At 41.1% G+C, this 13,630-nt stretch overlaps 1 protein-coding gene across 5 annotated transcripts in view; it reads left to right on the top strand.

Annotated features, from left to right (window-relative positions):
- LOC117579092 (protein alan shepard) overlaps positions 1-13,630 on the top strand; it is a 132,886-nt gene that overhangs the window by 29,870 nt on the left and 89,386 nt on the right. The gene's annotated exons all lie outside the window — the stretch shown is intronic.

The raw sequence follows: 13,630 nt of genomic DNA, 5'->3' as shown, positions 1-13,630 counted from the left end.
GTTTTCAAGCTAGAAAAAAACCGTAGTAGTTGCTTGCAAAAAAATAAAATAAAAAATATTTTAAAAAAAACCTACAAAAATTCCCATCTTTGGTCACTGGAGGATGCTCGAAACTATTTGCACACTCCTCCGCTTCCTTCTCCGCCTATTTCGCTGCTGGCCTTTCTTTATTTCTTATTCGGTATCTCTCTCTCTCTCTTTCTCTGTTCTCTGACTTTGCTGTCTGGCGAGAGGGATTTGTGAGTTTGTATGTGTTCGCTCTTTACGGTACTTTTGTCAGTCGAACGGCCTTCGCTGGCATTTGGCAGGCTGCAAACACAAAAAAAAGAAACAGAAAACAAAAGCAACGGCAGCAAAAAGTTGTTTGCCTTAGGCCTCACTCCCACGTTCGGTCGATGTCGGATTCGGTCTCGTGCTTTGGTCTCTGGCTTCAGCTTCAGCTTCAGCGCCAGCTCCTCTCTCTCTTGCGCGCACTCTCTACTGATCTCCCTGCTGTGATGTTGTGTAATACTCCTGGTACCCTGTCAGAGTTGTCCCAAGGGATCATGTTTGTTGTGTAAAAGAATGTAACAAGAAAAGATAAATGTTTAAGATCTTATTATTAGAAATATTCTTGATGGAGAATGCACTTTTGATCTCTGGATTCATAAGAACTAGATTGAAATATGTTTCTAAAGGTATATCTGGGTGGCATAGCTTTATTGTACTTAATTTTTCTCTCTTATTGGGATGTTTATTATCCATCAATAATTTAATTTAGGTCCGAATAAAAACCACAAGTAAAAGTATATAATTTCTAAAAACTTTTCTCTTCCAGACACAGTATGTGACATTTTTCCTACAATACTCAAAGAATAAACCATCAAATAGGGTACTCCTTAGTCGTATCTCTCTTCTCATTTGGGCAACTTCAGCTCTTTTAGTGGCTGTTATTATTGCTATTGCTGTTTCTTTGTATTTTATCTACTCTTTAGTAGCATTTTCGTTTTTGGTTTCAGTTTCGTTTCGTTGGCCTTTCAGTCCCTTTGTCCTTTGGATTAGTTTTTCCTCTGGAAACTTTCCTTATGGCCTTTTCTTATCCCAGACCCCTGCCACCCATCTGTGTCGCTTACACGCACATTAATTTTTGCCAAGACTTTGAAAAAGTTTTTCTAGTTTTTTGGAGCGAGAGCGAGAGATTTCCATTTTGCCGCCTGCTGTTGACATGTGCAAAATTCTTTTGAAACGGAGATAGACACAGAGAGTGCGAGGAGTTTTCTTTTTCAGAGCCATTTTCATGGCTAATTAATAATGCAGCAGAAGCAGCCTGCCACTCCAGACGCAGCTTTTGCCACAAACTGCAAGTACGGGCAGAAATTCCAACGCCCATCGACACCAAAGAAAAAAGTTTACGGGGGTTGGGTGGGGGCTACAATTAAACCGCAGAAACTCCTGAAATGCCGACAAATTCCCAATGTTTTTGTTTTCTACCGACAAAAAAGCGGAACCTCGAAACTTTTGCCGATACAAGCTGTTGTCTCTCACCCGCACCCCCTTTTCCCTTTCGTTTTTGTTTCTTGTTAAAGATTTTTATTGCCACCCACCAAAACAAACATTTCCTTGATTTTCCTTTTATATCTATTCTCTTTTTGCGGTTTCCTTTACAAGTGGTGTGTGTGGGTGGTTGAATGGGATTCCTTTAGCAAGTTGTTAATTTTTGGCGATCTGGCGTGAAAAGTTTTCTGTTCGTACAATAACATTTGATTCCTTGTGTTGTAAATGGAGTTTAGGTTTCTTGGGGATTATATCATAAAGTTATCACCTTTGCGGGGGACGAACGATGAAAAAGTGCTGTAAATAGGAATAGGTTCAGTGTCAATGGGGGGGCTTGTTGGTTTAGCTTTAATGGGGGATTTTTATTCATTGAAGTGTTGTTTTTTATAGGGTAATAAAGGAGGAGGCTACTTCCAGAACTAAATGAACACCACAAAGGTTGTGAACTGTGATGTCAAACGTTAGCTCAAACCAAACTCTGGCTCGGCTGGTACCTTAAAAAACACCGCAAGAAATAAGACTGCGGGAACTGGAACGTATGGTTCATTGATAACAGGCAGGAAATCCATAATTTTTTGAAGCATAATACCTGCCGTTCCCAATTTAAAATCTTCTCTAGCCTAAAACATGATTTTCTTGTGGTATTTTATTAGAAATCACAGAAACAGTAATCTTTCCTTGGTATACTAGGGGATTATCTGTAGCATAAAACCAACAAAGTTGGAGAAAAATATACCGTATGGGAGCGACTAACCGCAAAACATATTTAGGCGCGCTCTCTCTATTAGAATAATTTTTTACCCAAAAGATACTTCGGTCTGGCAAGCACAGAAGGAAGATACATGAAATAGCCAAGCAAAGAAGAAACAGAAAACACAGCGAGAACGGAGAGCCAAAACAGAAAACGACTAGGAGCCAGGCTTCGCAGCTGCAGTCTAGCCAGCGCTGACGTTGACGTCGACAGCGACAGCGACAGCGAACGAGAAGCAAGCAACCGGCAAAATATTTGCAACGAACCGGCAATAGACGGAGACAGAAGCGACAGACAGAGGGGGAGACCTGGAGTGAGAACCTGACGGGCAACTCTACGACATCTGCTTTTGTCTAGCCAAAAGCAAAACCTGTCCCTGTCCCACACCGCTTTGACTCCACTGCTGGAGTTGCAATGCAAGAGAGCGGCAAACGATAACAGTAAAAAGCTTGCCAAAGTCGTCTGCATTGAGAGAGCAACCGCACTCTACGCTGACTGCAGCAGCGACAGCAAACTGCAGCAGCAGCAGCAGCCGCAGCGACAGCGATGCCAGACAACGGGCTCTCGACTCTCCTCGACTTCAGCTCCAAAGGCGGGCACGTTCGGCAATTAGTTGAACTTCGTTGCTCGGGCCGACGAGACGAGAAAACCGACCCCAAAAAAACATACAAAACACGACAAAAAGAGAATAACAAAAACTACAACGGGCGCGCAAATAAAATACAAAGTAACTCCCCTTTAAAATATAGAAAACGTGAGAGAGTGAGAGAGTGAGAGCCAGATAGAGTCATAAATCACAACAATTTGTTATAAATATTTGCAACAAAACAGCAAGAGAGAGAGAGAGAGACAGAACCGGTGCTAGGGTAAAAAAGTGAATTAAACTTTTAACAACTTTGAACTTTGATTGCAACAACAAGAACAAAAGTTACAATGAATGGCAACCGGCATTTGTCTGTCCGTTTTTCTTTCCCCTTCACCATCATTCCACATTGCACTGACGACGCCCCTGCTTTGTGTTTTGCCGGCTGCGAACGTTGACGCTGGCGCTGGCGTCAACGTTGTCGACAAATTTATTGATTTTTTCAGCCGCCTCTGCCGCTGTCGCTGCTGCCGCGCTGCCATTTGTGTTGTTGCCACTTTTTTTTGGCCATTTTAATGCCTCTCCTTCTGTCTCTCTCTTACGTATCAAATGTTTTTTTATTTATAGTTTTATTAAATTCAAAGCAAACGCAAATTGTTGTTAAATCCAGGAAAGAAAAAAACGGCGCTTCCTTTTAAGTGCTTTGGTGTGCGTGTGCGTGTTTCAGTTTTGTGCGAGTGTGTGTGTGTGTGTGCTTGTCTGCCAGGCTTGCCACCTTTTAAAAAAAGAAACAAATAAATAAAGCAAAAATCCAGCAAAACATTTTTTTGTGTGGCCACTCCCAAAAAACATATTGTACAAAATAACTCCAGCGTACAGCGACTGACTGGCTGCAGTCACAGCGCTCTCCTAAATCCAGCAAAAGTGCAAATAAAAGGTAAATAAATGATGGGTGGGGTGAAAAAGTGAATGGATAGAGCCAATATTGGATACAAAAAATTAGAGGAAAGGAAAGGGTTTTCTGAAGCTAATTAGTCTTTGTAGATCACATAAAATGATTTTTTACTATTGGAAGGTCACATAAAAATCAATTGCATATTTATGAGCAACTGTTTTCGATGATTTTTTCAGTTAAAAATAAAATGTTCCATGGGAAAGTAGTCGGGAGACTGCTTTAGAACAATTTCCGTCCAAAATAACTGATAGAAATAAGAGAAGACTTTTCACGGAAATATTAAAGTATTATTTCACTCTGCTTTACGTTTATTAACGATAGTTATCATATTTCCATAAATAGGAGCTCTTAAGTTCTTGAAAACTTTTCTGATTGACTGGAAAATCATTTCCACAGTTTAGCAAATGCTTCTACAGCATCATTATCATAGTCTGTATCAGTTTTTTACCCACGATTTCGTTGCTGTCGCTGCTGTGGGGGTGTCATCGCTGCCGCTGTCGTGGGCGGGCGCCAATCTTTTGGGGCTTGCCAGGAAGTCGTGCTAATTTTGTGCGGAAGTTTATTGCCAGCTTCATAATTTCTCTCTGTCGCTGGTGTTGGGGGAGGCACTTTGGTTGCCTCCTCCCACTTTTTCTGCTGCTGCTGTGGATGTTTCCCATTACTGGTACCGCGAGACAGAGGCCTCATCGGTTTTAGTCCAAAATTAAATTCGTTCCTCTAAATTCGTGCGCCTTGTAATCCCATTAAATATTTCGTGAATTGCACGCTAATCAAGTTGTTAATTTCATGTTTTTGTTACATTTTTAATTGAATTATTAATAAATGAATGCAATTTCAAACAACAACCTCTATGTACCTCCCATCCGTCTCTAACTCTCGCGTTGTTTGTCTTTTTGTCAAGTTAGTTAATTAAAATAAATTACATGCTGTAAAATTGTACAAAAAATAAACCTCTCTCTCACTCGCTCTCTCTTGATTTGTGCAGAGTCAGGGGAGGGCTGTGAAGACGTCAGGGGAGTGGCTGCTCACTAACTAAAGTTGTGAATATTTTTGCCTAACGAGTGCTGCTCCTCTGTGGAAGTTGTTCGTGGTTTTCGTGGAAATTGTGAAAACACTGAGAGAGACAGGGAGACAACAACCGCCGCATAAATATTTGCAGTGTAGCGCGACAGTTTGTAGCTTAGAGATGGTACATTAAGTTGTATTTAGTAGAGAATAAAGTATAAAATGGAACGGGAATTTTACTCTTTACTTTCTACAGTAAAACAAGCTGGCACCCATCCATCTGTGATCTATTCTTTTTCCTCCACTTAAATCCTTTTTCTTCTAATCTGTTTAATCTATCATCTTTTACTTTAATCTCTGAATTTACACACAGTTTAGAGAGCCTTCGTTTCGCTTTCGTATCCTAATCAAGTTTTAAACTTTAAAGTCTCCGTTTATGCTCTTCCTCACCCACTCTCGCTCGATCTTTCTCTTCGCTCGATTTTGACCTAGCAACCCCACTTTCTCGTGTTTTTTCTGAAAAATAACTTTAGCATTCGCTTACGCATCAAATCAAATGTAATTGCCATGCCGCACCCAGAAGTGCAACCCACTCAAAAGTTCCCTTGCCTCCCACGCACTCCTTCAGGCTAATAAGCTGATAGCTCCCCGCGTCTTGTGTGCTGCTGCCACAAACTGCTGCTGCTGCTGCTGCTGCTGCTGCTGTGATGACGAGGCAGACAAGCATCACAGATGGCAACTCTTTTTGTGACAACAGCAGGCAGGTGGTGGTGCCGGGAGGATGTGGCAGCCATCATATCAACCAACAAAGTGTTGAAGTTGCGTTTGCAACAAAACAGTGTCTGATGCTATGGGCTAATGTGGCAACTGTTGGTGGAATCTTGTTTTCCAGGGGAGAGAGAGAAAAACGAGCCAGAAGAGAACAGAAAACTCAAGCAAAAGTGAAGAAAGAGAGGAAGACACATACACATTCCAATTGGTCTCTTTTTAGCGGAAAAACTTGGCTTTCTAACGGTTCAACAACATTGCAAAACGTCTTGGCCCGCGCAACTCCCCGAACTCCCCGAAGCCATTTGGGCCTTTGCGGAAAATGATGTTCTCCATCGTCCACGTCTTTTGGTTCTCTATCGCTTCTCCTTTTGCTACTTCTTTGTTGCAACTAGTTTTTCCTGCTAGATTTTCACTTTTCTACATGCTTTTCGCCCCGCTGTGCCGTTCCGTTTGTCTGTCGTTGGCTGTCCAACAGTGTCTAATGCATCCGCTTAGCCCCACGGGGGGACACTCCACGCATCGCTTCGCATCGCATCGCTCTCTGTGAATGGAAAATGGCTAAGCCAAATCCAAAGCCAGTTAACGCCGTTGGGGGCATGGCCCACAGATAGAGGGGGGACTAAGGAATGCGTTTAGAGCTTGACAGTCAATGCACCTGCTCACGGACATCCTCCTCTGGCTTCTCTCGCTCTTGCTTTTTCTTTGTCTGGCATCTCTCGATCTCGGACTCTCTCGCTCTCTTATTGTCTGGTATTTTATCTCTCTCTCTTCGATCTTTGCTATTTTTTATTGCAGCGCATTTCCATTTAATTGATTTCACATTCCACGAGCGTGATTCATCTTTGAGTCCATTTTTTGTGCATTGAAAACCCAAAATATTTGCTGGAACTGCTGGTGGTAGCTTGCGAGCCTTTGGGGTTTGCTTTGTTTGATTCCCATTGGGTGGGCCGCTGGGGGACTGTGAGAAAATCAAAATCAAAAATAACAAGGGAATTGGGAAGGGAATTTTGATTGTTGGAATTGATTATGATTCACTTATTGAAAAAAACCCCATTTTTATATGATTTTTGTTAAATATTTTTTGGAATTTTATTTAATTTTTATAATACTATTTTAACCCTTTTTTCTGCCACGGCTTTAGCTCTACTCTTTACAATGTAAGCGGAAAACTTGCATAAATCACTGGTCGCCGCCACACGAACACTTAACCAACCAGCCATGCAGCGCCACACACACACACACACAGCCCTTCCATATACAATTTTCGAGGCATTTACCACTTTTGGTGGCGGGCTCTAACGACCACCCAGCCGCTGTCAGCCCGTCACTGCCCGCCTGTCTCTGGCTGTCATAATTATAAACCATAATAACCCTCATCAATTTCCGTTATAATCGCGCGGCATACGCATGCACCCCCCCCTTCCTGCAAACCAAAATGGGAAGCCACTTATTCCATTGTCACCTTATAAAAGGTTGTGCCCCCAAAGAGCAAAAGAGAGGGAGTGAGTTAACGAGCCATAAATCACTGGGGGGTGTAGCCACGATCAATGTCCATATCTATACCATGTCTATATGTCCATTATGCCATGTCTTCTGAATGCGCACATACATTCCATGGATACAAAATGACATCAATTACATGCCACATAACATTTTGCATGTGCCATTGCCTTGCCCTCCACTTAGCGCCCCCAAAAAAAGAGGAAAAACTGAAACCGTACTGGAACACGATAGCAAAAATACAGTTATTTAAGGCCTAAAACAATTGCATGCCTCGCTGACTGCCGCTCTCCCTCGCACACCTACTCCCTCCCCACTTGCAGACTGTTTAAACAGACAACTGTCTGGGAGTCTGGCAGTGGGAACAACCCCTCCTGTCGTAGAGTCCATCATCCAACAACAGAATGCACTTGAAAGTGCTTTTTCCAAAGCGCATTTTCATTTATTTTATTTCAAAGAGAGGGTAGAGAGTGGGATGGTGGAGTGTGGCTTGGTAGAGGGGAAGAGTTGCCTACTCTGCAACGATATGCAATTTGTTTTATACGCTCATTGCCTCGACAGCACCGCACAGTCACCGCGTTCTGCTGCTACAGGCCAAACCTCTGTCTACCGTCTACTTACTGTCTTCTGTGGATACCCCTGGCTCCTGGCTCTTTCTCCCTCTCCCTCTCTCTCTATCTATACCTTTCTTTCGCTCGTTGCACCCAGTTTTTCGGTTTGTCTCTCTGTCTGCATTGCCTATCGAGACGGCGGTCTATCTATCTTTTCTTTCGTTCCTTTTGTAGGCAATGTACGCTGTAAACACCCTCGAAAAAGGGTATATCTGTTGAATGAATAGAAAGGAAATTCGAAGAATTTATGTGAATAAGAAAATGTTTTAGGCTCTTTGTTCTCAAGTTTTGAATGGTTTGAACATCTTTAATTAGTTTTATACATTTTTATTCTGATTTATTTAAACTGAAACAACCACAAAAAATGCTGAACTTACCTCAAACCCAACCAAAATTTTATTTTTATTTAAATAAATATATTTATCTCAGTAGAAAGTGATCAAATAATGGTTAAAAAGTGATATCCTATCGAATATTCTGTAGAGTAAAAGAAGAACTAAAACTTGCAGTCATAAAACACACTTCCCCAACTTATTTTCTGCCATAAAAGTAAATAAATAAATTCCAGAACTCTCCAGAGTAACCCTCTTGTCGTAACAGCTCTCTATTACTGTCGCTCCACTCTGCACCGTTGAACGTTCTAAATTAAAGCCTGAAGAGGTGCACAAACGTCCGACGATGCAACTTGAACGTTCAACTAACTCGCCTGCTCCCCACTCGACTCGGTGGGTGCAGACAGACGCATGGGGCGAGGCGAGGCACACAGCAAAAACTCGTCTGCGGAATGGAGAGACTTAACAAGTGGAAAAGTCTAAAACCGCAATCAAGTGGCAAACAAACCAATAGATACAGAGATACATAGGAGACAAGATACTTCCACACACACACGCACATAGGTATAGCTATGTTTAGATATTTGCCAATCAAAGTGATTGGACGGGTGGGAGGTAGAGGCCCCCGATACTTTGATGGTCTTAGGACCCCCGTTGCATGGCTGCCACACCCCTTTGTTGCACCACCACCGCCTCCTTCTCCTGTCACAAAGTTGGTCAAGTTTTTGGTCAACTTGTCGCTTGACTTGGCCGCCGCCGACTTGCTGGCCCATTTGGCATTGTTTTGGCTTCGCATTGACTGACATTCTTTGTGGTGCGTTGCCCACTGCCCCGCCTCTCGATTGAAAATTTACACCATTTTTCTACACAAACAAAACCTTCATAGAGTACGGGTTTTAGTTGAACATTGGAGATGTTTTCTCCATTAAATATTTATATATTTTATGAACACAAATTGCCATTTGGCATTTCTGCGGTTGCCCCTAAAAGCCACAAACAGAAAAAAAAACCGCTAAATATTTATTCTTTTTATTTAAAATTTGCATATTTTTCATTTGTTTTTCACGTTTGAAAATGGCGTTTTTTTTTTGTTGAGGAAATTACTATAAAGGAATTATATTTTATATCATTTAATTCCGATTTTTGTATGCACGAATAAATTATAGAAGAGGAAAAAGTAAGATTGGACATTGATATGGAATGCATTTACCCCGCCCCCCAATTTTTACACTTCCGTTTTGGCTTAGACATGGATAATATGCGCATTCATACTATATTCCCGCATTTGATTTATGAATGAAGATAATGATAATGAATGGCTGAGGGCATTCCAATGCGAATATATTGGATTGTCAAACAGGGAAGATAAATGCACAGAAGAAACATAAATTATGTTTTTCGAGCCCTTGCCGCCTACTCAAATGGTAGAAAATATAAAGAAAACATACAGAAAATCACAACAAAAATATTTATTAATCTTTTGCAATCTCTGCCTCACTATCTCTCCAGTTTCGCCAGTTTTTTGATTAATATTTTAAATTCCCACGGCAATAAGTACTGGAAGCTGAGACTCCACTTACTCATATTTATTCTTCTTATTCTCTTAATATATTTTTATTCAAATTTCCTTTCATTTGGTTCTTTATTTGTTTTGTTTTTAATTTATTTAAATACATTTTGTAATTAATTTAAGCTTGTGTTTGAGAGGAGCAGACAGACACAGAGAAAACACAAATGAAATGAAAATCCCCCTCTCCACGCGCGGACATTACTCATACGCCGTGTGTGTGCGACGACGAGCCATGGAAAATGTTAATTAACTGTGCTGCTTCTCGTGTGTGTGCTGCTTTTTCTTTCGTTTTTTCTCTTTTTATTAAATAATCTTAAATAGAACTACGTGACTTTGGCAAAACTTTCCAGCCATGCACTTAATTACATGCGAGAATATGTTTGCAAAAGAAAAGGTAGACACATGTGTGTACATACAGATAGAAGGTAGAGATGGAGAGGGTGTAGATACAGAAGGGTACGGTGCCGGGCACAGATACAAAGACACCTTTGTGGCAGGTCTCTGTGGGTCCTCCTGTCCGCGTGGTTTTGCTTCGTGGCTTGAGTTGTTGGGTTCCGTTTGTGGGTTCTGTGTGTCTGTGTGTGTGTGTGTGTGGAAAAGCGCTTAGCTGGTTTTCCTTTTATTATTTGCTTACATTTTCCTTTATTTCATTTAGCTTTATCTGTGTGTGCGCCACTCACCCTACTTCCTCCTGCCACTTGTGTTGATTTTTATTTCATTTGCAGCCTTTCTTTCTTTATTCGCTGGAGGTTAAGTATCTGTTTACATTTCTTTCTACACCTTATTCATTAAGCGTGTGTGTGTGTACATGCGTATGTGTGTGTTTGTGGTTTGAGGCCAAGAAGTGCTGCCACAGCTTGCCAGAGAGAGTTTGTTCCCTATGCAACCATTTAGGCTTTCGAGTTATTTCATTTTCTTGGGTATAAAGGAAATATGGCATGGAATTTTGAGAATTATTTCAATATATTTCCTTAATATTTTAATATTTTGCTAATCCATTAATTGCTTAAGAGTTTTGATTTTATTTTTTTAAAATTTGAATTATATTTAATTATTTTGCATTATTTTAAAGTAATTTTTGTATTTTTTTCTCAGTTTCTTATCAGCTAAAATCTGAGAATTTTTTTCTTTATTTTCTTCTCCTGCAGTAGAGTATTTCTTATTCGTGGCTTCTTTTAATACTCGTACAATATTTGTATGTTCTTTGTTTATGCCTGCCTCCGCCTTGTTGCGGCTTTTATTAGGCGCTTGCAACAATTTGGTTGAATAGAAATTTTCTCTTTTCGTTTGATTTTTGCTGGGAATTGAATTCGATTCACTGCCCCAAGACCATATACTCTGCTCACTTGCTCTTACTGTCTCTCTCTCTCTTGCTGAGGCAGCATTAAATTGCTGGCCAAGAATTGGAAGGAAAATTGTTTAGCTTAGATTAGCTTTCGGCTGCTGCTGCTACCGCTGGGTGCGCTCCATTTTTGGCCCCGTTTTTGCTTTTGGCCTCATAAAAAGTTCATTCGCCAAAATGGCCAAATGTTGACGGTGCTTCAATCCTGCCTCGTGCTACTGCCCCTCCACTCTGTTTCTGCTTTTGTGGTTGCCACATGCTCTTGTTGTGTGTGTGGGAGTGTGTGTTCTGCTTTTTGCGGTTACCAATTGTTGTTTATATTTTTGGCTTAGTTTTATTGCCTGTTTTTCTCTGTCATTGTTTCGGTGCTTTTCCTCCCATTTCCCTACTCATTCTCTCTATTTCGAGTTGATTGCTTTGCTCCTGAAATTGATTTGCATTTGTGTTGTGTTTTCTGTGGGTGGAAATTGCAGAGAGAGAGAGAGGGAATTATCGATTCGATAATTGAAAATTGTATTTCCCCTACACACACACACAGAGGGTCAAAGGTTAATGCAGAATATAGAAAAGGCTGAAACTTTAGGGTCAACTTTAAACATAGATTTTGGATGTGGGTGCACTAAGGCTTAGCCATATAGTGATCCGAATTAGACATTTTCAATACAACATTTTGGTGTCTAATGGTTTGTTAATGGTTCTTGAAGAATAATTTCAATCAAATAAATCTACAATTTATGAACTTCTGCCCATAAAAACATGACAGAACATTTAATCTCTTTGTAACGTTCTCCTTTTTCTACTTCCTGCAAGCCACTACCTTTCCCTACTCTTCCTTTTTTATGGCATTAATTTGGCATCATTTTGTGACAATTACAAACTTAATGAACAAACTTGTCGAACCAATGCCGATGAGCGGGATCTGCTGCCACCTGCCAAACGTCGAATGATTGACCAAAAAAAAGAAAAAGGGAACAGCAACTGAAGTGGCAGGTTGCTGGCAGCAAGGGGACAGCACAGAGAATAGCAACAATGCCCCAGTCTGTGTCGCATAAACGCCCCACAACCCTCTGCAAATAGAAGGAACGGCAGCTGCAGTTTGCATTTGTCGAGTGGAAAATTTAATTACATGCAAATACCGTTAACTGTGAAAGGGAGGGGCAGACAGAGGAAAATAATGGGTGGATTGACATGCCGCAAAGAGGGGGTAGGACTCTCGGGGGATGCCATGGCCAAAGGACAATCGCCTGACGTTGTTTCTTCTTGTTATGGTTATGCCACAAAGTGTGGAGAGAGCGGGGACAGGCGGAGTAGCTGCACTAAAAGAGAGTTTTGCTTTTAGCTTCCACACAAACACACACACATGCACACACCCAAACCCACACACAGCATAGAAATTTGTATGCGTATCCCTGCCGTTATTATTCCTGATTTTTTCTAGTCCTTTTTTCTGTTCTCAATTGCATTTTTTTTGCTTCTGCATCTCTCACTCCCTCTTTGGGGGCATATTTCTCTTCCGTTTCTGTCCGCAGGTTAAAGCAAATATTTGCATATTAGCTAGGATTCCGTCCCCACTCTTTATCCGGTTTTTATCCACCACAAAAAACTTCAATAAAAACAACTTTATTGTTTATCAAACTTTAAATTAAAACAAACAAGAGTTTCATGCATAAAAATGAAATTTTTCGATTTTGTTAACACACAACTCTCCTCCCTTGCTATTGTTGCGCAGAGTCTTTACTTCGTCATAATCGAACGTTCACTCTCCTTTTGATTTGGGGTCTTCCAGGGAAAAAGACAGAGAAAAACAGTTGCTGATTTGTTGCTGCTTTTGTTCTGCCTTTAAAACAGACGATCGACAGAAACCACTGTAAAATGCAACAACAGCTTTGCCTCTTACAAATTATGCACACACACATGCACTCATACGCACATGCGGGAGAGCAGCGTAGGTGAGCGCCTCTCATTGAAATCGAGAGTCAAGCGGCCCGCCGCTTATTTCGAGAGAGCAACTTAGTGCATAAGCTGTGGAGGGCAGAACGAGATAGCGCGATCCTAGGCTCTCTTGTTTTGCGGAATATTTCGGTCGCAGGTCGACATGTCCGTGCATGCACTGGCGGACTTCTCTCCCCCTTTCTACTTTTCTTCATCTTAAGTTTTGCGCGCAGGTAGAAAATATTTTGTGTGGTTTTTTGAGTGATGCGAGGCTGATTAAATCCTGGACAACACTCGACTCAAGTGCTCAGAAATGATCTCCCTTAATTAGCCTTTCACGATGTATAACAAACTTCCTGCAGGGTAGAGAATGTGGCCAAGAGGGTGTTCAAGATTTTAGCCTAAAACTTGTTTGGTTTGCTTTGATTTTGATTTTATTCTTGGGCTAAATCAAACAGTTCTGTTGTAGTTTCTATTTCGGTTGGCCATTTTCTCTTTTTCCCATTTTCTGCTGCTGTTTCTGGTTCTGTTGGTTGCTGTCAAAGTTGCATTTGTTGCACAGTTGCACAGTTGTGAACAGTTTGCATGTAGCAACTGTTTACACATTGTTACTGTCCTTGTCCCTGTCACTGTCAGTTGGTGTTAATTTTTGGTTTTTTGGGTTTACGGGCTGTGGTTTTGCTCTGCTAAAGTCTCCTAATGTTTTTCCTTTTTTGGGGTAAAATTATATTCACAAGCAATTAAT

The sequence above is a fragment of the Drosophila guanche genome, unplaced genomic scaffold (genome assembly GCF_900245975.1).
Source record: "Drosophila guanche unplaced genomic scaffold, DGUA_6, whole genome shotgun sequence".
In the NCBI taxonomy this organism is placed as follows: Eukaryota; Metazoa; Arthropoda; class Insecta; order Diptera; family Drosophilidae; genus Drosophila; species Drosophila guanche.
Note: the sequence above shows the minus strand (reverse complement) of the source record. Positions and strands in the feature narration are given on the sequence as shown.